This window comes from Lichenostomus cassidix, chromosome 13 (genome assembly GCF_008360975.1).
Source record: "Lichenostomus cassidix isolate B80296 chromosome 13, HeHo_3.0, whole genome shotgun sequence".
Taxonomy (NCBI): Eukaryota; Metazoa; Chordata; class Aves; order Passeriformes; family Meliphagidae; genus Lichenostomus; species Lichenostomus cassidix.
The window spans coordinates 14,477,473-14,501,650 of NC_139494.1; the positions used below are offsets into that span (position 1 = coordinate 14,477,473).

Sequence of the window (24,178 nt, forward strand, 5' to 3'; positions counted from 1 at the left end):
TCAAAAACAAATAATCCAAACCCACCTAAGCCAGGCAGGCTAAACCACCTGCAAACTTCCCCAGAAAAGCTAAAAAATATCCCTGAATGTGCTGGGCAAGGCTTTCAGGGCCAGCTGGTACGTTTTGGTGAGTCCCTGGAGATACCTTAAAGGTCTGGAGCAGCACACAGAGCCTTCCTCTGACTGAGCTCTCCCTCAGCTGCTGACAGCCACATCCCTGTGAGTTAATTCCAGCTGTACACCCAGAACCGAATGTTGGCATGTTGGTGAGGATGACAACTGGTCAGGTGCTGTGACATCTGCCCATGTCCAGTAGAAAATACAGTCAGTCAGTGCCCATGTGTGACCAAACCATCCTGCAAGAACTCACCCAGTGTCCCTTGCTGCTGTCCCTGTCACCCTTACTGATGGTGTGCAGAAGTGTTATGATGATCTTTTGGCAATCTCTGATAGAAGAAATAGAACACCAATTGAAAACACAAAGAAAAGGCTCAAGGAATCTATCATTATTAATCCTGCTGTCAGTTTTAATTTTGGGGACATTACCTCACTCAACACTCGTTGGAGAGAGCTGCCAAAAATGGTGATGTCATCATCCCAGGCACATCTGACCCTGGCTGCTGATTGCCAGTGTTGAGTGCAAGTTAATAAATCCCCTGGTACCTGGATGCACTCTGGAGTTTTATTACAATGCAGGCATTCCATGATACCCTGGTAATTAAACAGTCTGGGCAGGAAAGAAACCAAACTACCATTTTATCCTGTTTAGAGGAATTGTACAGTATGATTGTCTCTCATGTCAGCTTCCTGTGACTGTCATGTAAACCTGTGTTTGTATTGTGAGGAAAACATGGATGTAGGCAGAAATACAAGATGAAATGTAAGTGAGAAATCAGATCTGCTTCCCCAGACTGACATGTGCAGAACAAAGAGGCTCCTGACAGTCAGGGCAGTCCACCTCTGAGAGCCAGAAACATTCTCATGTCTCAGGAAAACTTCAATTCTGACATCTACATCTGGATTTGGGAGTGAGGATCCCACCACTGCCATGCCTCTGTCTCCCTGCCACCCCTGTGAGCTCCCTGCCATGGCAGTTTTGGGTGCTGCTCTCTAGAACAGCAGAGCATCCGAGTCTGAGCCCAGTCTCAAGTCCTGAACAGGAGCAACACATACTCCTTGTGAGAAAGGGATCTTAGCCCATCTCCAGACGTAGCCACAAGGTGAGACAGACAGAGCATTCATGGGGTTGCCTCATTTCCGTGGCAGTAGCAGCATAACTTCTCCCAAATTTATAGAGCCCATTGAATAAAAGAGCAATTGAAGAAGTCATGTTGATGAAGCAAAGCCTCTGAAAATGGGAGCAAAGCTGGGGACTTTCACACCAGAGAAAGCTTTCAAGTCACGCTTGTTTGGAGCAGACATCTGTTTACCTTTAAAGGTCTATAAATAATATCACCTTTCCTCTTTACTGACTGGAGATGATGCTTTGCTTCTGTTTATAGACCCCCTCCTCCTCTATCTTGATATTGGTGTTATCTGGCTGAGCAATTTGACATCATCATCATCACAGACATTTCTCTGTCTCTATAGCAACTTATGATGATGCCACAAACAGAGGATTATGCAATCTGTGTAGGCTCAGATGGAAGGAGAGGCTGGGCTGGGACTTCTGATTTGAGCACAAATGTCTCTAATAACAGTAAGGGGAATACAGAAACTTGTTGGCAAAGGAAATGTTTTTTTTGTATAAACATTCTCTTTTCCAAGTTTTACTCTGGTGGGAAAGTTCCTCCTTAAAGTCCTCTTATACACATATATGTATTATATATGCACAGCCACAGATATGCATATTTGTGTGTAAATGAATATATGCAAATGCAATATTGTTCCTAGGGTTTGCAGAGGTGTTGCCAGTTCCCTGCACAGCAACTCTAAAGCATCCAGGATCTCCTGAGCTTCACCCATCCCAAGCACAAAGGTGCTCTGGGTCTGCCAGACCTCACCTTTGCTCTCTCTCCAGCAAAGGTCTGCCCTGCCAGCTCTGTCCTCAGTCACATCTGGGGACATTTGTGTCCTTGGCTAGATTGGATTGGTTCTTTGGATTCTACTTGTTCAGACCCACCCTGGTCTCTAGCAGGTTTGTCCTGTGGTTAAATCACAGGAGGGATGGAAGTTTAAAATCTCTGTTCTCCCAAAAGCTGTTTAGCAAAGCCTAAGAAAATGCCTTTGTTGCCCTCTATGTGCCTCAGTTTCCCCAACAACAAGGAAAATAAATCTCACTGTCAGGGAGGCACTGAGGATGACTTTGCTCTGGTTTCTGGGTTCTCTGACATTTTGGTGAGGAGATCCATGGATACTCTGGAAAACATGCTTGTTTATCTTATTTTTATTGAACATATGAATGCATCCTATCTAGCACATGTTGTCAGAATCAATAACTGTGTCTTGTTACCAGTTTTTCCATTTATGGCATATTGTCCTGACATAGCTGTAAAACCTCAATGAATATGGTTTTAATAACCCAACGGTATTTAATGTACAATCGCTGTCTTATTAAGTCTAAATTAAATCCTTACTTGAGACACTTAATTTAAAGTGTGACTGATCTTTTCCTGGCCTGGAAGGAGATACTTAAGTGACACTTCTTCCAATTTGGACACATGGTTGAGGGGGTGGGATTTAAATAATGTATTTTGATGATACCACTCATCTGGTTAAAGCTGAATTGCATCATTTTATGAACACTCAGAGACAGGATCAAATTAAACCCAACTTCCCACCAAGTTAACTCAGCTGAGTTTCAGAGCTTCATAGAGCATTCAAAACACACACTTATTGTGACTATCCACTCATCAGCATCTGCTTGGCTTTTCCAAAGGAAAAAATGAACTGCACCATATTTTTCTACTCAGAGCCTCTTGTGGGGTGCCTTTAGAGCTGACAAAGACAAGGCTCACATTCTGCTGTGGGCACACTAATAAAATAAACCTAATAAAATAAACATTACATGCAATAACGATGCTACTAAATCTAAGTTCAATGTGTAGCTAAAGTGTTACCCACAGATCTATTTAGAGGGATGTGCCTGGCCTCTTTTTCCATCCTTTTCCAACCAAGAGCCACATAAACATTTGCTAAATTGAAAGCATCATCAGAACCAATGGGAGCTCCACGAGCAACTTTGGCACGTGCAGAGCTGGGGAGAGATGACTTGCTGTCACTTCTCTGTGCCACCACTGAGAAATGGCCACACCTGAGGGTTTGGAAGGAAATTTCTGGACAAAAATGCCTGTTCAGATCCTGGACAGAATCACGTGTGTTGTGTCTGTGCTGTGTGGTTGGGGCACACTGTGATCATCAGGTTGGATTGATGCAAATTGTGCAGTTGAAGGTGCACAGGAAAGGAAAACACCCTTTAGTACAGCCTTATGTGGGGTTTGAGTTTGATGTCTGGGAATAAATTGCACTGGGAGCCAGAAGAAGAAGGGGCAGTGGGGTAACTGGGCAGGATTTTGATTTCCCTCTCTTTTTAGCCTCTAGGTCTTTGATGTCGCTGATGGAAAGTTAGTGCCATCAGTACTGTAGCTCTCAGCTCAAATTCTAGCTGCCTCTGAAGCTAGACTCTCTATTATTTATTGAAAATAAACCCTGGAATATTTCAGTATAATGTGGAAGCTTGTAAGAAAATAAAACAAAACAAAAAAAAAAGGAAAGAGAGTTCCTAGAATTGCAGAAACCTTCTTATTTGTGGAAAAAAAAATCTGCTAAGCAGTCTCTGTTGTTTGCTGGCTGCTACACCATGGCTCTTTGGGCAATGGAAGGATGCAGTAGAGCTGCTGAGGAAATGTATCCTCAAGAGGTGCTCTGGACAGGCTCTGTTCTGTGTCTGTCTCCATATTGAACAAATTTGGTGATTTGTGTTTGCTTTCTAGTGAGCTTGGTGGTGTTGCTCATTTTTAGAATGAACTTGCTCTTCACAATACTTCAGGATTTTTATCAAACCCTGGCTGCTGGATTTATGGGATGGCACAAGAGCTGGTTCTGCATTCAGAAAACCAAAGGAAAACCTGGGTCCAGGTAGTTTAGGGAAAGGGTTCAAAGTGTGACCAAAACCAGAGGTAAGTGTGGGTACAGTGTAAGTGTATTCCTCCTTTAAAGACCTCAGAGTTCTCTGTGAAGCACTGTTCTGACTGCTTTAGAGGATGGAAAGTGCTTAGAATTGACAACATTGCTGCTGTATGCAATAAAGGGGCAGGAGAAGGGTAGTTCATGGCAAGGATCTCCCTAAGGTGAGATATTCCATAAAGGTGTTGGAGCTCTGTCTGCAGAGTGCTCAGAGTTGTCTCAGAATTAAAACTTTGGGTTCTTGCAATGCCAGTTTCTGGGTGCAACCTTGCAAGGAGCTCAGGGTAAAGCAAATGTTGTTGCTATAAAGTCTTCTGAAGAGAGCTTGAAAGCACAGCTTGTCCTGAAAGCAAGGAGATTGTGCTCAGTTTAACGTCACCAGCAGCAGAGTCTAACTGAGGGCAGTATAGCACTTCGAGTGAAAATATTTGTGTTCCTATTATGTCTTCCATCCAAGAACTTAACGGCTGTTTGGTTCAGTTCCGTCCTCATGATTGATTTCTCCTGGATGTTGGGGTGAGAATTGTTTTAAAGGTTTACAGATGGACAAATGAAACAGGGAGGTGTCCCATGCATTGCCCAGCACTGTGAGCTAAGCCAGTGGCAGAAGAGTTGTATCCCTGTTTGATCCCAGCCAGGTTTAATCCCTCTTTTTTTCATTCTGTAGCAATTTGACTTCTTCCCTAGCATGTGTACTCTTTAATAACTGAATCCCAGCCATAGGAAATGATGAGGCTGAAGACACTGATGAAGACTTTTCATAGTGATATTTATCTTTCTTGTTCTAAATCTGGAATAATCCTTATAGAAATAATTCCAGTTCTGTGAGTTATATTAGTTTTGCACAGTTGTTGCTGCTGCTGTGCCTTTTTATTTAACAGTTTTCCAAATAATTTACTGACGCTCACAAGTTTTAAGAGCTTCTCCAGGATGAAAGAGAAGGGAAAAGAATGTGCTCACCCAGAGTGTTTTCTCTGTACATCTTTTGTCTATCATTAATTAGGAAGGGTTTCAAGTGATAAAACCAGCTTGTTGTTATAAGTCATCCACATGCTAAATTAAAGTGGGCAAACTGACATGGCAGTTAAACCCTCAAAGCCTGAAATCAATCAATAAAATCTATGGAAAATTACTCTGAGCAAATTAACATCCTTTAATACATAAATGCAATTTTTTCCCCCCATGTCTCTGGATAAAACCTAGTCACAAATTTCCTGTCTGTCCTAATCTCATCCCAAGAGAGGCACCATACCCTCATTCCACCTATACCTCTTCACAGGAGTCCATAACTTTCTCCCTTTTTTGGCAGATTTTTTCCCAAACCTCTCTTTCACTCTTCCCTTAAGTGTGACCATCCCAACCCCACTGATTGTGCATGCAGAGAGGACAACAAATGCACAGAGCTTTGAGGAGCACAGAGGGTGTGTCAGGGAGGTTTGCAGAGCAATGGAACTTAATGGATGCTGGAGGTGGAGGACAAACACCATCCATCTTTCTGTGCACTCTTGCAAGCACTCAGCATTAATATCTGAGGGCCTTTTAGTACCACTGAAGAATTTATTCTCACAGCGCCACTGGGAGAAAGGATTTCATTGCTCTAATTTCAGTATCAGTACTGAATTTGAGAAACTGAGCCACAGAGCTGTTGCTTTACACTCAGCTCCTGTCCATGGGTATTGTCAAAAGATTACCAGACGAGATAAATGAACCAGTGAGTGTCCCAAGAATTCTATTCCCTCCCTAATCATCAGTGTTTGTAGAGCTTTAAGGACTTTGAGTGTGTGTAATTGTTTGAGATGATTTGGGCTAAGTCACCCCAGATAGAAAGTGCAACAAGCCAACAAACTGAAGGACTGGAGGTGTTTTTAATTGAATGGTCAAAAGCTGACAGTTTGCCGAAGGAGAAAAGAATTTGAGGTTTTGAAATGCAGGAGACCATTTCTCTGCCAATAAAGCTCTGAAATGGGATTTCTAGATGTTTCCTATCAATAAATTGTTCTAATAAAATGTTGTCTTTACGCAAATTGAAATTTTCTGCAGGGAAATACTGACTTTGCTGAGTTGCCCCCTCCCCTTGGGAAAATTTAAACAGGGCTTCCTGGCTTCCTGCTGGGAAGATTTTTGCCAATTTTATTTTCTGCCTGAAGGGAGAAAAACAAATTGATGCATGTTTTCCAGCAGCCAGCGGAGCTGGGAGGAGGAAGGAAAGGCCAATTGCTCTGGCTGTTTGCCTGCCACACAGTGTGGTCACCTCTGCCCGTTGGGATGGGTGGGAGAAGCAGAGGCAGGGGTCCTGGAGGTCCAAAACCTACCCAAAATGTTGCTGCCAGTTTGAATGGATGTTAACCTATTAAAAGAAAAGTCATTTTTAAACCTTCTGTAACTTTTTTTTTCTTTTACTTTTTTTGTTTTTTTTTTAGAGGAGAGAAGGATACAAATTTGTTCAGTTTTTTTTTTTCTCCCATTGCAATGGATTTGCACTTTCTGGGCTGGTTCCCTCATGCAACAGCTACAAGGAAGTTGAAAGGACAATTACTTTTGAGAAGTCTACAATACCTTGGCAGCTGGAATTCTATCAGATAAGCAATATTTGATTAATATTGGACAGTAGGAGGAGACGAAATGGGATAGTATGGACATATTGGAAAAGCACTCACATGAGCTACTCATGGATTTGCAATATTCCAGCACGGATTGCCAATGCTGCATTAAAATATTGCCTCAAAAGCAATTCCCTGGACCCAGTGCATGATAAGCTGATGAGCAACCCCCTCCTTCTCCATTCCCCATATCTCCTTCAATGATACTTCCACCCATCTCCTCTATTGCCAGTGGCTTGAGCAAGGTTGGTCCAAATGAATTTAAAGCAGGGATAAGTATTGTCAATTCAAATCATGGGTTTTCCAGTCTGTCCCTGGGACTGTCCCCAGGGCAGGGATCCCTTGCTGAAACAGTCATATTCCCTCTCTAGATGAGAAGAATGAGGTGAGTGGTGGCAAGGAAAAGGCAGGATAAGGACAGAAACAGGGAGCAAGGAAACGGTTCACAGAGCCAGGAAGACATTCAAGATTTTGCATTTCTTTCCAAATTCTTTCTTTGCAAATTCTTTCTTTGCAAATTCTTTCTTTGCATTTCTTTACCCCAAATCCTGCCACAGCCTTCCTGGAGGAGGGGGAAGGGCAGGGGCTGATTTGCATCTTATGTTACTGCTGACAGTAGGAGGTCTTAATTGGGGCACCAAAGAGCAGGTGTATGCTAACGTTAATCTTCCCTTTCACCTGTCACTCATGTTCTGAATATGATCTCTCCCTCTCATTAGCAGCCCTCTGTCACATGCTGGGGAGCTTTGGAAGTCCCTCTGAAACTTGTTGGGATTGATTTTCCTGCCTGTGCTGGGTTATTATTGCCAGACCCCGGACAGCCACTGCCAGGGAACACATCTGCCCGGTGGAGGTATGGATCAGCACTGCCTAATAGCATCAAATTATATGTGCCTTGTGGAAAAATGATCAGTAATTCGTGTATCAGCCTGAGGATAAGCAGATAGAGACCAGCTCGTTTTGAAAAGAACGCATTGTGTGCTTGAGTGTTACAGAGATGACCTTAGGAGGAAAGACAATTTAGCAAAGATACTCAATTTGGTGTTATCTCCAAATGTTGATTCCTGGAATCATTACTCACTCCAGAGTCAGGCAAAACTTCCCTGGATTTCAAGGACTCCAGCTGGAGCCAAGAGGAACTTGGCCTGGGAGAGGATGAAATAGTGACTCTAGAATTTGGACCTCCATCCCTAGCAGTTCACCTATCACAGCAACAACAGCCTAATCCTTTGCTTGAGCGATGTAGAGCGTTAGGAAACAACTCTGAGCAGCCAAGAGCAGCTAAACCTGCTTTGCTTTGCTCTTTGTGCACCATGAACTCTGTGTTTTGTGAGGAACCTGCTGTCAGGACAGAGATCTCTGTCTCCCAGCCACGCATTTCTCACAAAGAGAAGGGAAAAAAGGGAAATAATCTCGCAAAGAATTTATCTGAGCTTTTCACATTCTTCTAGTGCTGCTCTGGAACACGTTCCTCTCTGGTTCACCCAGAGGTGAAATAAATAATTATCTTTGGGGGAAAAAATTCACATGGTGAAAAGTATTACATTCAGAGAGCAACAGTTTGTTGGCTGTGAGTGGATCTGGGGGGATGAGCATCAGCTGCAGCCTGAGTTCTGAGTCAGAGCACAGTCCCGTGGGAATCACAGCTGCTCCAGGGCTCCAGTGTTGGTTATTTCCTTTAGGATGATGATGGCTGGCCTCTTCTTTTATCACTCTCCTCCGTTGTTGGGAGGTGGCTTTCTTTATCATCAGATTCCTTCCAAAAGCAGTAATACAGTGATTCAATAGAATGGAAACCGAGAAACAAACGGGACTGACACATTACATTAGTAATGTAATTCTAACTCATAATCTGGTTTTTCCTTGCTGAGGTTGGGTAATGGTATGAGACTTTTTTCTGAGATTAGAGGGGAAAAAAACAAACCCTGTAGTATCTAATTGCTTAGCCCTTTTTGGGATAAAACACCTCATATTTAGCTCTCCTGCAGAGGGAAACAAGGACTTTTAGAAGAACAAATATTCAACTATGCATGGCAAAAATTATGACATCCACCCTGTTCTGATTATAAGTTCTCCACTGGACAATGGAAAACATTTTCTCTTAAATTCACAACCCCCTCATTGTCTATCTTCTAGTGAATTTTACGAAGTGTGTTCTTCAAATCCTATGTTTATCTAGTGTCCTATAATCAAGCAATTACCAAAACTAAAAGGGACAAGCACAGAATCATAATGTCTGAGTGCAGAAGGACTCATGATTGATTGATTTTAAGCATATGAATGTTACAGATTTCATAATCTGGCAAAGTGGGGCAGGGAAGTGCCAGACTCAATGAGATACCTACAGTGAGGATGTGCTTTGCCATGGTGCTGGATGAGAGTCTAAAATCACAGTTATTCCAGTCTGGGAATGTGTTGTCTTGAAATGTACAAGCTGCAATTAAGAGCTATTGGATAATAACTGTGCCATGAAAATGTCCTAAACTATTAAAGACCTGAAGATGATAGTGTGCTTTTAATGTTTCACATAAACCATTTGGGATTTGAAGAACTTTCAGTGCTCGTCAGGCAGTCGGAATATATCCTTGCTTGGGTTAAAGGGAAAGAAGAGGAAAAGCCCTGAATTAAATTTTTGAGCTCGACACTCTCCATTTTTCTACATGTTGCTCAATTCCAAACAGGGAAAATAAAATCAGCTTTGTTCGTGAGCATATGCTTTTGACTTTTTTTCTTCTTGGAGCCTGTGAATTATTAATAAACTAATTTCTCTTTATAGTTCAATCTTTGGAGACTTAAAGTGCTCACTCAAATGCACTGAACAAGAGGAATGCTTCAGCTCCAATCAGTTCCCATCTTCTTTGGAAATGCTGGCCTTGAGGTATCTTTGAGTCTTTGAAATCAATCTTTTATTCAGCCGGGAATTTCTGATGGCTTGGAGGTCTGATCTGTTAATTCTGCCTAATGCCCTGTTTAAGTTTGGGGTGTTTCTGTGGGATGATTTTCTGGTTTTACTTTGCTGAAGGACCAAGAGCATCCCTGTCTCCTTTCCCTACACCCCTGTTCCTTTGTCTCCAAGTGGAAACAAAAATGTTTGTTGGGCTTAACAAGTAAGTGGGTCAAGAAAATACCCAAAGTGGCACCTAGGTGAGATCTGGTGGATTTTTTCAGAGCCAGATGAATACAATTTAGTCTCCAGGATCAGGGGTGAAGGTGTCAGGGATCCCTGGGCTGAGAGCTGAACAAACTCATTTCAGTTGTGATCCTGTGAAACAAAAGCTCTCAATGATAAAGCAACATTGTTGGGTCTTTCCATTCTCATGCTTCTAAAAAAAGCTACCAAATGACTGAAAAAGGTCCACATGAAATTTAAAAATAGGCTGAGGGACTGGGTTACAAGTCACTGAGCTCCATGTGGTCAAATAAAAACAACTACAGCAAAAAAAAAAATACAGTGCTAATTTAAGTTGTACAACAGAATTTCATTTACCAGAAATATTTAACTAAAGAAAACCACATTAAGGCAGTGGCTTCATTAACAAAAATGTCCTGTGCAGAGGTGACTTCCCAGTTAAAATTTTTTCTTGAGAAAAAAATCTGACTCCTGAAAGAAAATTTAAAACAAAACGGTTAAAGGGAAAAAAAAAAATCTGAGCTTCTGTTTCTCTTCCTCAGTTCTGATTTCTGGGGCTATCTGGGGACTCTCAATCTCCTTTATGGTGGGATAAATCTGGAGAAACCCATGGTGTGAGCAGGGCTGGATGTGACATAGAGGGGCACAGCAGGGTTTTCTGCACAGGATTTATTTTCCAGCTCTCTCTGAGCAGCTCTGCAAGGCTGGGAAAACACATCCAAACCTGGGAAAACACATCCAAACCTGGGAAAGGGAAACGTTTCACTCTGCTGGTGCGCAGGGGGATCCCCAGCCAGGGACAGAAGCGATTTGATTGCATCCTCCCATTGAGGTCGATGGGATTTGTGTACCTCAGCCCATGAAGGTCTTTGGGAAATTCCAGCCATGAAGGTTAATTATAAGCCTTTAATTAATCAGACATTCACTGTGGGCTGAAGTGGTCTGGCTGTCTGAGCTCCGGCAGGTCCTTAATTAACACCACCGGGGGCTGGGGAATGGGGTGACTTTGAGCTGCAGGTCTGCAGGGAAGGATGGAATGGGGAAGGATGGAGTGGGGAAGGAAGGAATGGGGAAGGATGGAATGGGGAAGGATGGAGTGGGGAAGGATGGAATGGGGAAGGATGGAGTGGGGAAGGAAGGCTGGAATGGGAAAGGAAGGCTGGAATGGGGAAGGATGGAGTGGGGAAGGAAGGAATGGGGAAGGATGGAGTGGGGAAGGAAGGCTGGAATGGGAAAGGAAGGCTGGAATGCTCAGGATAGGGACTAGAGATGCTGAGCCCTGGGTTGGGGACAGTGATCTGGGACAGTGATTTGTGCCATCCATGCCTGGTGCAGTGAGGAATGAGCCCCATCAGGCTCCCCAGGGTGAACAGGAGATAACATTCAGCAGAAAAGGTCCAAAAAGAAGGGTAAAAAATTGAGGGTTTCATAATACCTTATGCATGAAAAATTAGAATGATTTGGGAACTGGAATTAAAAATCTAAACTGGCTGGTTTACTTGGTGAAGCGTTTAAAAACAGGCCTCTGAATTTAGAATTGCCTGAAAATTGAGGTAGCAATAAATGATGTCTCTGAACTTTTTTTTTTAATTGAATGTAAAGAGTCATTTTTGAACACAAGAATATATCATCTCCTGGGTTTCCCTGGCCAGTTAAACTCACTAACATGTGGCTGGTGCTCTGGAGGTACCTGGAGAAGAGAGAGCCTTAACTCTTTGCAGAATATGGGAATATAGCCTGAGAGAGAACTTTTGGCCTCCCTCAAACGAAAGGCAAAGTAACATTAACTTCAAGGGGTCTGGGATTTCTCTCAAATAATATTATTAGCAATGCTTCAGTGGTCTTTAACTTAATAAAAACAAAATGGCAGCATTAGAGAGAGATGCTTATAAGGGAAGAGAAAAGCCATTTTGTTTCTTCCAAAATTACAGGGACCCTATTTTTTTTTTCCTTCAAACATACTCTGCATTTATAGTAAGAGACAAAAATATGACATGGGAGAAAATAACTTTCAGTTGATGCACTGAAACATTTTTAGCTCTCCAAATGATTGAAGCTGCATCCATGAGAAAACCAGTGAGGACTCCTAGAACACTACGAAGCCAACAGGAAAAAAAAAAAAAGAAAATAAATATCCCCATTCCTGGAGGATGCCTGTTTCTTTAAGCAGCTGTTTCTTGTCTCTGAGGTAACAAAGTTGTCATGTGATGCATCTGTTACCATGGCAATAATCTGTAATTGTGCAGAAAATCCACCAAAGTAGCGTGCAAGTCCTTGGTGAATTGGACGGAGAGAAAAATCACCCCTGTGCAAGCCTTGGATTGATGCTGTTGTGCAACTGCATTGGCCAAGGCAGCCCAGCTTCACCTCCAACCAACTCCCCACGTTTATCCACCCTGGTTTTGTGTCCAGCGTTTGCTTGGTGTTCAAACACCCTCCTCACTGCTGCCCTCCCAGCTGGGGGGTTGTGGGCATCTTTCCCACCCTCCCTGCCACATTCAGGGCATTTCACACAGGGGATCTGGGCACTGCTGCTGTTTTGGCCAGAGGGGCAAGGATTGTGAATATTGAGCCACTCTCTCCAAGCACAGGTGGCAAAATGGCATTAAATATTGTGCCCTGCTGCAACTGCAGTGGGAAGGGCGTTCCCATGTTTATTTTATCCCTCTCTCCCAAAGGAGCAGCCCCAACATCTCCATTGTCTCTGCCTCCATCAGGAAGTGTCGTTTCACCAGCACCTTGGGAACAGCTCCCACACACACTCATGTGCACGCAGTATTTGTATTTATATATCATATATAAATTTAAATAAATCTTCTGCTGGCAGGCCGAGCTCAGAATCCTTTAAAACCAACTGAAAATAGAAACACAGAAGGATGGGAAGATGAAATCTGCAGAAGTTTCTGCCCTGCATTAGTCATAAAATAAACTGCTGGAATTTACAAAGAAAATCCTTGAGCATTTTGAGTCATCTGCTCATGATATCATTGGGCTAAAAGTGCTTGCTACTATCCAAATCAAAACGCCAGGGAAATCTCATGAGAATATGCCTCGTGGGCAAATCCCAAAAGGAGAACATCTGGATTTAAGATGCCATTGCCCTGTACTTAACCCTAAGCCACTGAGAAAAATGACTATTCTCCCGCTCTCACTCTCTCCATGTTATTAGTAAATATTTATACTATACAAGCACCCAAAGGCCTCAAATGAGAGTAGACTTCCATCTCGAGGCTCATGCAGGCCTAACAGAGAGAGGAGCCCCTCTGCTCTGCAGGACTTGCTTGTTGTTTGTTTTTCCTCCCAGCTATGGTGAGATGAGCTGCACCATGCCCAGCAACTGAGTGGGATTTCAAGTTGTTGGAATTAGAGGAGAACCTCATTTCTCCCATTTGTTCAGGGGGGTTGGTTCAGCTGAGGTAGCTTAGAATCAGTGAAAACTCTTGAACTGTGCTCACACCAGCAGTGCCACCTTCAGCTTTGCCTGGCCCAGGCTCTGATGAAGCCCATTTAGGCCAAGTTAATCACATAAAACTGCTTTGTCTTCCCTTGTAGTGTAGGTGTTAATTAGACTGATGTGGATGATTTAACACCAATCACAGTGATATTCAAGCCTAAAACCAGACCTTCTCACGATCCAGCATTTGCAGTGAGGAGATGGAAATTCTCTCCACCCATGCAAGTCTCTGCTTGTCTTTTACAGCCAACACAGGTGCCTCACCTACAGAAATAGGGCTGCACCTGAGGTTGAAAGGACCTTACAGAAAGTCCTTTGCTGTCTGGTATGTGTCCTGCAAGCTGAACCCAACCCCACTGGGTGGATGACCTCAGATCTGCCTTTTTTAATCCGATTTTGAAAGAGGGATTCTGTCATTTGCATTGTGGGAGCCTCGTCTGACCACAACCTGAGCCTTCTGCAATCATTTCCAAAGGGAAAGGTTATGACCCCAGTGTAAGCCAGATGGAGCTTCCAAAAAGCCATAGGAGCTTTGCTTCATATAAACTTCCCTCCAGACTCTTTTGCTTGGTGGTTTCTGGTGAGATGGAAACACCCCAGTAACACCCTGGATGAACCTCCCCATTGCTGGAGATGTTCCACAGCTGTGCACTCCTCAACACATCTGACATGGGGAAAACACAATTAGCATCATTAACTAAGTAGGGCCTGGCCTGGGCTTCCTCAGTGAGAGGCCTGAGCTTATAAAAGTTTTGGGAAGAGGAGAAGGTGGTTTCTTTTGTGGTGGAGCTTTGCTTCTGTTTAGGAGTAGCGTGGGTGCTGAGAGGTGCCTGAGGATTATCTCTGCCTGTTGTCACTAAATTCCTCCTTCCCTGGGGAAGCTGTGGAAGAGGTAAGGGGGTGCTGTGACTATATGCTGAATTTGGGAACTTTCCAAGGGAAAAGGTTGACTTGGAACAATACAGGGCTGGGTCTTCCTGAGCTTCTCATCTTTGCTCTGACCTGAGGATCTGCTGCTCCTCTCCCATCTTTTTGCAACTTTCCTGCTAGACATGCTGAGAGTTTTCAGCTCTGGAAAGAGCCCCCTTGAGATGACTCACCACACTCCCCCTGCCCTGTGAGACAGGAAAGCTGGTGTGGCCACTGTGGGAAGCCAAGAAGCAGCAGCCGAAGCAGAGCTGCTCTGAAATAAGTGCTTAGGAATGCTCTGACCTCTTGCTTCACTGATGCACCATTTCTTTCCTTTTTGTTTGTGGGTTTGTTGCATTTTTTTTTCCCAGAGACAACGCTAAAAGATCTGTTTGTACATAACTTTAATCTGTGTGCACACATACACAGATTCAGCCTGGGCCAGGGGAGAGGAAAGGGGATCACAGCTCTGCCAGTTGAAGGTGTTTGGGGCTCCAGACAGCTGTGACAAACTGCAGCCTTTTTACTACCTTAGAAAGCATAATCGACCACTTTTGTAATTTTAGCTGTAAATGCACTTCTGCTGTATCACAGGGCAGTGCTTGAGTATGAGAAAAGAGAGAAATACAAGAAGTGCAGAAATTATGTGGTGACAGGCCAAAGAACAGAGCTTATAACACACCCACGGAGTGTTTCCTGTGAAAACAATATTCTCCTGGTTCTGTTCATGATGCTCTTGCTTGCCTGCTTTAAGGAGTAATTTCTCAGAGCTATATTTTAGATGTTCAGCTCTTGTAAACTCTTCACAGTTTAATACATTGCAGCTTTTCTCTTTGCCAAGCTTGAGTCACTGGATTAAAATTGCAGCCGCCACCACAGCCATCAGTGTTACTGCTAACTTCCTGTCTCCTCTCTTCCCAGGCTCTACCTAATAATGGCATCCTGTGATCCCAGTTTGTGTTCCGTAAATGACTGAAGAACATAAAGATCTCAGTCTCTCCACGATTTGGAAGCAGGTAAATAAAGTGAGTGCTATGTGTATCCAACTGAACTTGGTGAAGTTGCATCAAGTAGCAGAGGCCATTGTGATGTGTGGTCATGGGATGAAAAGAATGACAACTGTGATGGTCCTAAGTGTGCAGCTGAGGGAGGGATGGCCCTCAGGAATGTCTGCTGCTCTGTTGCTGCTGCTAGAGAACAGGAGCTGAAACTGAGATTCCACACGGACTGCAGTGATTGCTCCATCCAGCTGAGAAGGAATTGTGTCCTGGGGGAGGTCAGTTGATGTCCTCAGGGATGCAGTAAAGTTCACAGGGCAGGATCCCCTAAGGAGAGAGACCTCACCCTCTGGATCTCTGCCCTGGCTGGGGCTTAGGTGTTGCTGTCACTCCTGTTGCAGTCACAACCCACTGGTGGTGGATGTTGCATTGCTGTGATAAACCATGGGGTGGTGAAGGCTCTGGGGAGTGCAAAAGCTTGACTGAGGGATGTGATGGCTCCTTCTAGTCTCCAAGGAAAACTTGGTCTAAAGAAGAAGCTGAGCTGTGGCTGTGTTTGTTTTGTTGTTGGTTGATGGTCAGTAGAGGCCATGGTGGAAAAAGGCTGAGGCAGAGCTTTGTTAGCACCAGCAAAGTACAAGTGCCTGCTGATGGCTAACTGCTCTGCAAACTTGTGCAGCAAGGAAGGAGGTGATACCAGGGGGAGCCTGAAAGGCCAAAACTGAGCTTTTGGAGGCCTTGATGTTTGAATAAAGTCACCTGGGAATGCATCGAGCAGAGCTGGGGATGTGGGAGCAGAGGAGGAGCCTTTAAGTTTGTTTAAATCTTTTAGCAGGAATCTCAAGCTATAAACGGAAACATTCTGCTCTAAGTCAATAAAACTGATCCAGTTTTTGTTCAAAAAAGCCCTCCCGTTGAAGGCATTAAAACTAACAGCTCAAATCCCTTAAGGGAGCCAGCTCCACCGGCTTGTGTTTCCATAGGCTTTGCTGGCAGATTGCACCAGTTACCTTCCATGCCTTGTTGAAAGGAATGCTGGCTCTTCAGGCACATATTTCTGGTACAAATCTTCCTAAAATGCTTGGATTTATGTGCAACCTGAGTGATGGTGGCTAAAGGAGCCAATATGGCACCACATCAGGAGAACGTGGGGCTGGATGTCCTGGGAGGGCATCTTGTCCCCACACTGGAACACTTGTTATCCAAAGGCAGAGCAACTTGCTGGGTTGGAGATGTGATTGAGCATTTAATCTGTCCCTGCTGGCTGGGTCAGCAGGGAAGGACAGAGCTGTAAATGAAGAGGAGAGGGAATCTATATCTTCTTGCTCAATCTATAGATGTGGATGCCTACAGACGTCTCTACATTCCCCCTCTTCCCTTTCTTTCCAAGCCCTGAGGTTTGGGCATGATGTTTTTCTAATCAGAAATCAATCTGTTGGATAATCTGACGGAGAATAAGTAATGCAGCTATGTACTTCTGGATACTTATATGTGCATGATCTGTTTGTTTGATATGCTCCAGTCTCCATAACATCTGGTTCTAGCCAGTTGCTATCAGCCCCTTGGTTTTATAAGCACTAAATTCACTCAGTTTTTAATGCAGAGAGGAATAAAAAAAATACAGCCCAAAGAGCATAACATTTACAAGCATTTTTTTGTGGGAGTAGAGACAGGAGGCCAAGTTCTGCTCTGAGACAGAGTCCAGCCTCTGCATTTTTGGGTGGGCCTCCAAAACAATATTTTTTCCTTAGGATGCCTCCTCTTTAGCCAAACTAAACTGATTCCTGTCAACCATTATCATTTCAGTATGAATGGGTTTGGTATGGAGACTTGAGGGAGCATCTTGCAAAAAGCAAGATGGCTTTTTGGGGTGCTCTTCAAAGGCTAACTGGACTGTCCTACCTGCAGAGGGTGTGTGTGCCTTGGCTTTTGGGAAAGACCTTGATGCGCCAAAGTCACCTGCCCAGGATCAGCAGAGACAAGGCAGGATTTCTGTTGAGCACACATGGCAGTGGAGGATTCAAAAGCACAAGGCTACCTGACAGACTCATTTGGAATATAGCCATTAAAAAACCAAGAATCTCCAAAACCACTGCTGCCAAGCCAGTTGCTGACACAAGCAGAAAATTCATCAATAATGAGATGTACAAAAACACTCAAACCCTTGGAAATACCAAATTCATGTTGTCTCAATGCAGTTTACAAAAGGGTTGACCAGCTGCTATCTTGGTGTTGGAGTCAAGTTACCTTTTCACTACCACATTATCTTTGTTGTCTCCTCTCAGTCTGCTGTTCACCCTCTCAGGTGAGATTCTGAGACTTGAGAACTCTTCTTAAATAATATGAATAATTGCTGCCTTGAATAATTTGAATTATATTGTTAAGGCTACCAAATATATTAGCCATGCTAATTCTAACACAAATAGCACATGCAAATGGTCTTGTTTGCTCTGCAAGGGGAGCAGAAGTGCATTTGGGGGGAAAGGGTGATGGCAAACCAGAAATTGCTCATTCTTTAAGTCTCTGAAGGGTTGCAATCCACATATGGATGAAATTTAGCTCTAGAATAATATAATGTAGCTATAAGTGGAATCAATCTGGTCCACTAATTCTTTTTCTGCCTGTTTTGTTTTAAAGACAAACTCGCTTCACTTTACATGTGCCCACGATGGGCAGTTGAAGCAGGTAACTGTGTGAACAGCTGAGTAAGGCTTTGTGGGTTTTCTTTTTTTGGCCAAGACTCACTTTCTGGAAAGGACAAGAGGGAATAGACAAACTCCTTGCAGAGGTCCTGCCCTTGTGCTCCTGAACTGCCTGGGGATGGTGTGGCACTAACTCAGAGCCTGCAGAGCTGCTCATAGCTTTCTACCCAAAGTTGTTACCAAATACTTAAAGCAAGGCTGTGCTGTGGTCATATAGACAGGAAAATGGCATCATACTGAAAACCACTAATACAAAAGTTTTGGAATCTGAAAGACAAACCAAATTCTAATTAGAAACAAAAAAAAAACCTCCCCATGATACTTGAAATGGGGAAATTTCTTGGATTATTATTTTTTTTTAAATTCTCCTCTGGCTTCCCTTCCAGCCAAAGCTGTGACAAGTGCATTGGAGCTGATAATAAACACACACCTATAAGGTCATGGCTAGGATTTTTCATTTAAATAAATAAGTAAGGATGAATTTTCCAGTCTCCAGGGATCCAGCACTTAGGAACAAGCAGCACAAAGTGTATTCTGCAGGGTCAGTGTGGAAGATGACTTTTTTTATTTTTTTCCTTTTTCTGTTTAGCATGTCTGGTTTTTCCCCGTTATTTGAAATCACAAACCAGCCTTATTCTGTACTTCTCCTTCCAAGGCTGGTAGGTGGTAATGATAGGCTTTGGGATGTAATGCTTTGCAGGAATTATTCACAGTGTGGGAAAACCCAGAGTTACTCACAGCAGCCACACTGTTTTAGGTCAGCAGATGTGACCAGCTCATCCTGCTATGGATGATGAGAACTGGCCAGAGAAATGTTGAAGAAACCATATTCCACCAGCTGTTGATGTGTCTCTCAGTGCTGCTGAACCTTCTGGAAATGAGTCAACTTTGTTTTCAGGGTAAAACAGGGTGGAGGAATTTCAGGAATGTTAAAATTGACTTATTGACACACACACAAAACGTGTCCTTAATTTGAAACAAAATTTCTTTTAAATTTTGCTCTTAAATTTCTTAGCGTTCTGTGGGAGCTAATTGGGAACTGATTGAAACAGAAATACTTTAATCCATAAAACCTGTTTTTATTTTTTCCCTAGAAACTTTTGTAGAAAACTGAATTTGGGGGGAAGAGGGGGGTGTATTCTGTAGAAGCTTTGAGCTCCTAATAATAAATTCTTTGAGAAATGCACCCTCCATCCTTAAGCCAGGCCACCTCATTTCCTACTTGAGTCAGTCATTTCTCAAATGAAAAAAGCCTGCCATCATGTCCCCCCCTCCCCAAAATGTAATTCCCAAAGATGCACTGCAGATGCTGGTGTCTGTGGGGACCCTGGAGCTGCAGCTGAGTGTCATCCCCACTCAAGAAATCCTGTTTGAGTGGCCCTTTGTTTTTGCACAATGAGTTACATTGCAAGCAAAGCAAATGGTGCCTCCAGCTCCATCCTCTGCCTTTACTGCTATCCCCATCTGGAGAATAATATAATGAGAATAGTTATAGAGGTTGTTGCAAGGAATCACCTACTATCATGCACCTGCCAACGGGGTGGATTAACTGTCTGGTTCTTTTAGGAACAGAATAAATCCTGACATATTTTGAAAATGTATCCTCACTTGCTTCTGCATTTCTGTTCTGCTCGGTTTCATCTCGGTCATAGCTGGTTTTCTAAAAGTGCCACTATTCATATTGGATTTGCACCTTGCAAGCACCTGCAGGCTTATTGTTTGGCATGGCCTGTTCTTTATTGATTTGATTTTTTTTTTCCCCCTTCCTTTTTCTTTTGTGTTCTGTTTTGTTTTATAACAGTTCATGGTGTAGACAGCGACTTTACGGGTGCTGGGCCAGCCTGCTAATTGGTTTCACATCTCTCTTCGAGGGTGGATTTAGCTGGCTCTTTGCTGGCTCTTGCTTATTTCTTTTTCCCACAGAAATGAAAGCGAGAGGCAGCTCAATAATGTTACAGTACCATTCATTTCTCCCTGCAACTGCCTCTGTGCAGACCACCGAGATTATTTAGTGGCTGACTGAGGGCAGGGTTTGCATCAGGTTCCCTGGACTGAAACAGGAAAGCTTTTCCAGTGCCCTTGGGGAGAGAGCTGGAGCAAGGCTCAGCTCAGTGCTGGATATTGGTACCTTTCATGGCCAATTTTTTTCATGGACATTTTTTATGCCACTATGATAAAGCAGATCCTTAGTGCCAGGTGAAGCATATGGGACTCTTCCAGTGGCTGTGAATGCACTTTGAATCAAAACACCCAAATACTTGTTTCTTCTGTGTTCCCTTGAGATGTGATGTGAATTTTTGGAGGACCTCTGCTTTGCTCTAACAGGAGTCCCAGATCCAGGGTAACCTCATGCTTGGCACAAGCAGCCCCTCCACAGTGATCTGAGTCCAGTCTTGCTACTTCCAGAGAAAGAAGCTCTCACCCCCAGTGATTTCTGCTCCAGCTCTGATGTCAGTCTTAACTTCATTTTCTAACCTTGTCTAATGGAGACTTTTAAAAAAGTGAAAAGCAGATTCTTGTATTTGTAAATTACAATTAATTGGAGAAATTATTTATACCAATGTATTCATTTAGTGGAGTTACTGTTTTGGAAACTAAACATGTCCTGATAATAGTGTGTCTCCAGCTCTGACTTATGTGGCAAATAGGCTTTTCTAGGGACTATTTCAGAAAATGAATGCCAGCATTTTATCACTGGTTTACTTTTGCCATCTGATAATGACAATGGTGCTTGGTTATGGGGAACAAAAGTCAGATGAAACAGGACATCCTTGTAATAGCATATGCTGTTCTTCATGGTAGTTAAGACACACACGAACAACAATAAAACAACTTTAGGTGAAGGGCCAGTGAATGAGAACACTGGGCTTCATTCTTTCCCTTCAGAATAAATTCCCTTCTGTCTGCAAGCATCTCATTTGCTGTTTGTACAGAAAGTCCTTTGTTAGCCATTTCTCATTACAGCTATTGATAAGGCTTGTCCAAAAACATGCCAAAGTGCTTTTGTAAGTCAGATATTTTACATCAAGCACCAACAGCTAGTAATCATACAGTGGGTCTCTCTTAAAAACTGTTTCACTGCTGCCTTTTTATTTAGATAACATTGGCATGATACTTACAGCAAGGGAATAGTATGAATACTTCAGTATGGTGTTTGGTTGGAAAAGCAACTGAGAATGCTTTAACTGTTAGGAAGGAAACTCCACTTTAATTAGCATGATTTCCAATACTGCTGCTTGTACAATATAAATGCCTGGCATTATAAGGACATTTGTTTCAATGAAAATTGTATTGAAGACTGGAGAAACATTTTTTGTGTATGCCTAAGATAACATCAAAGCAAAAAAAAAAAAGTGATTAGTATTTTCTCACATTTATGCAGCTTTGGGAAATAAGTATGAAAACATTAATAGTTCATTTATATATTTATATATATGCAAAGTAAGTTCCCCCCTGTAAGTTTAATCATTTTCCAAACCTTTGCACATTTGTTTGCAATTTCAGTGCTTTCCAGTGTTTTCTATCCATTGCCCATCTGAAATAAGCAGTAATATGGAAAAACGATTGTTGGGAATCGTTATAAACCATTCCTCATAACTCTAAGCGGTGCCAAATGAAACGATTGTGCAAGAGGCTGTAAACAAACAGAATCTACTTTTTCACACAATGCATAATGAAACTGTGGAGCTCGTTGCCACAGGATGTTGTTGATATCTGCAGCTCAAGAAGCAACCAAGCAAGTGAGTGGAAGCAAAGGTCTCTGAAGGGCTATTAAATGAGATGACGCAGATGCAGGCTACGGCTCAGGAAGTCCTTAAACCACAAATTGCTTGAAATGGAGAAGATATTGAGAATTTCATACTTGCATCACTTCTTACAAGCTTTCTCTCAAACGCCTATTACTATCCATTTCCAAAGACAGGATGTTGGATGGACCTTTGGCATGACCTGCTCCAACCTTTGTAGTATTGTGCCTGTGTCCCCTGGGGAGCACAAGATGACACATCCTTGAGCACAGTGAGAGGAACAAGGGCTTTAATTCATGTTAGGCACAAAGATATATCTTTTTTTCAGGTGTGGAGAGTCTAAAAAAAAAAATCTTACTTTGGGCATATAAAAAATCTGTGAGTCTCCAATTGCCAAGTACGTTGAGCTTAGTTCCTTTAAGCTCAACTCTTTGGGGAGAGAAAACTGGATGATGTTGTATATCAGTCCGGAAAATGTTTATTTGCTTGGGAAAAGCCTCCAGCAGTAGTGTGTGAGAACCACAAGTGGAAAAATGTGGTGAGCTGTGCTAAGAGCAGGAGGAGATGGTGACAGCCTGGCTGAGTTGCTCATTACCTCTGCTCTGGTGGCTGCGCTGTGGCTTCAGCTTCCAAGTAAATTCAGGTCCTACTAACTTTACCAGCACATTTCTCTCCAAGGGTTTCCTTACTTAGAAAACTTAATCATGTCCTGAAGAAAGATGAAGCATTATGGGATCCTTTCCCTTGCTGTAGAAATTTGTCTGAGGTGCAGAGAAAGGAAGTGACTTCAAGGAGTATTGAATTTTCTGAATTTTTCTGATTTCTTTTTTTTAGGGAACATAAGACATTTTCTCTGGCAGTACTTGTGATGTAGAGTAATGAAGATGGTATTTGCTTTTATTTTAAAGTAACACCATGTATCTCCCTTGAAGAACCTAGATAGGTGTATCAGCCTCCATGCAGACTGTTTTGTATTGGCTTTAAGCAGACCAATTGTGGGAAGCAAAAGACTTTCTCCCCTGAAAATAAATGTTAAGCTCCCCTCATTGGACATAAAGCACAACAGCTACATTTTCAGCCTCCAGCTGCCAAGGACACCTATGAGCATTTTCCTACCACAGACATTTTGTAGGCAATGTGGAAAACATGTCAAATGCCAAAGGCATTAAAAGAAGGAGCCAATCATGAATAATTCATTTGGAATCCACTATAATGACATTAGTCATAATGAAACCTAAGCTGGTATTGACATGTGCATAGTAGGTACAGAGCTTCCTGAGGAATCACTGTGTATTATGAGTGGGTATTAAGGAGAGCTTGGAAAAGGGATATTGTTTCTATCATCATGATGCCCTGGTCCAGGGATTGTGGTGTCTGATTGTCTCCAGGAAAGTGCTCAAGCTATGGTGGCTATGATAAGTTATCAAGTCTTCAGCCTCTTGGTAATTTTGTGAGCAACTTCTTTCTAAACCATGTTGGTTAGCAGTAATGTGCCAATAGAAGTGTTGGTTCAGAAGAATAAGTTCACATTTCTGTTCCTTTTTTGTTCTTCCATGCAAATGGGATGTTTTTGTGTGTTTCACAGCTGCTGAGGGAGCAGAAGAACTTGTTGTCGAGTGAGGAGAGAAGAGGGTTGGGGTTTTGGGGTGGCCTTTGCCCTGGAGATCCCCAAAGGAAAGTGAGATGTGGCTCTGGCCCACTGGGTGCTCCTGTGCTGTCATTCACAGTGTAATTCACTAAGGAAGGGAAACCTGCACAGTGTAAGCTCAGTAATGAGGTGATCCAGAATCAGACAAGCCTTTAAGGATGTGATTCTGCTCTGTTGAAAGCTTGTGATGATCAAGTTTGGGTTTTGCCCCAGATATTTAAATAATTGAGCAGTAGGTGTGTGTTTGGAGCTGAGTGTCCTTAACTGGGACTGTGTGAGGGGAAATCAAAGGCAGAGCTGACAAAGGAGATGGTTCACAGGTCACTCTGGTTGAGGTATGTTTGCATTAAGTTGTTATCAGGGTCAGTCTGCAGAACAAGATGTGAGTGATTCAGAAATGGGGAAAAGGGCTAAACAGTTCATGCTCAATAATTTGCTTTGCTTTAGCCAAGACTGTTCTAAATCTCAGCTTTGTCCAGTCATCTTAGACCAATGTGAGCTCTTAGTTCACTGAGAGGGCAGGCTGGGAGTCCAATTTTCATCATCCCTTCCATTGCTGTAATCCTTATGCAGTGACCACAGAGCCCTTGCTAGAGATGCCCTGACCTGAAAAAGCAATCTGCTCAGCTAATGAACATCCTGCAAAGTGCCATTATGAGACCTTCGCCTCATGAGGTGGAACTAATTAACCAAATTACTAAAATCATAGTAAAACTTAACAATAGTTACCTAATGCCATTAAGCCCTGAAAGGTGTGTGGTTCCAATATCACATGTGCAGCTGTCAGGTGCACCAATGCACTCAGCAGAGAAAGCCAGCAGGATGCTACAGTGACATGTTGGAGCTTTCCCTGCTGCAAATTATTT

General features: G+C 42.9%; 1 long non-coding RNA gene across 1 annotated transcript in view; it reads left to right on the forward strand.

The window, feature by feature from the left end:
* Positions 1 to 3,943: 3,943 nt before the first annotated feature.
* Positions 3,944 to 24,178, forward strand: part of LOC146431326 (uncharacterized) — a 99,574-nt gene continuing 79,339 nt past the window's right edge. The window contains exons 1-4 of the long non-coding RNA XR_014854833.1: positions 3,944 to 4,118; positions 7,445 to 7,578; positions 9,502 to 9,603; positions 15,140 to 15,234. This is a non-coding gene — a long non-coding RNA (uncharacterized LOC146431326). The remainder of the gene's footprint in view (positions 4,119 to 7,444; positions 7,579 to 9,501; positions 9,604 to 15,139; positions 15,235 to 24,178) is intronic.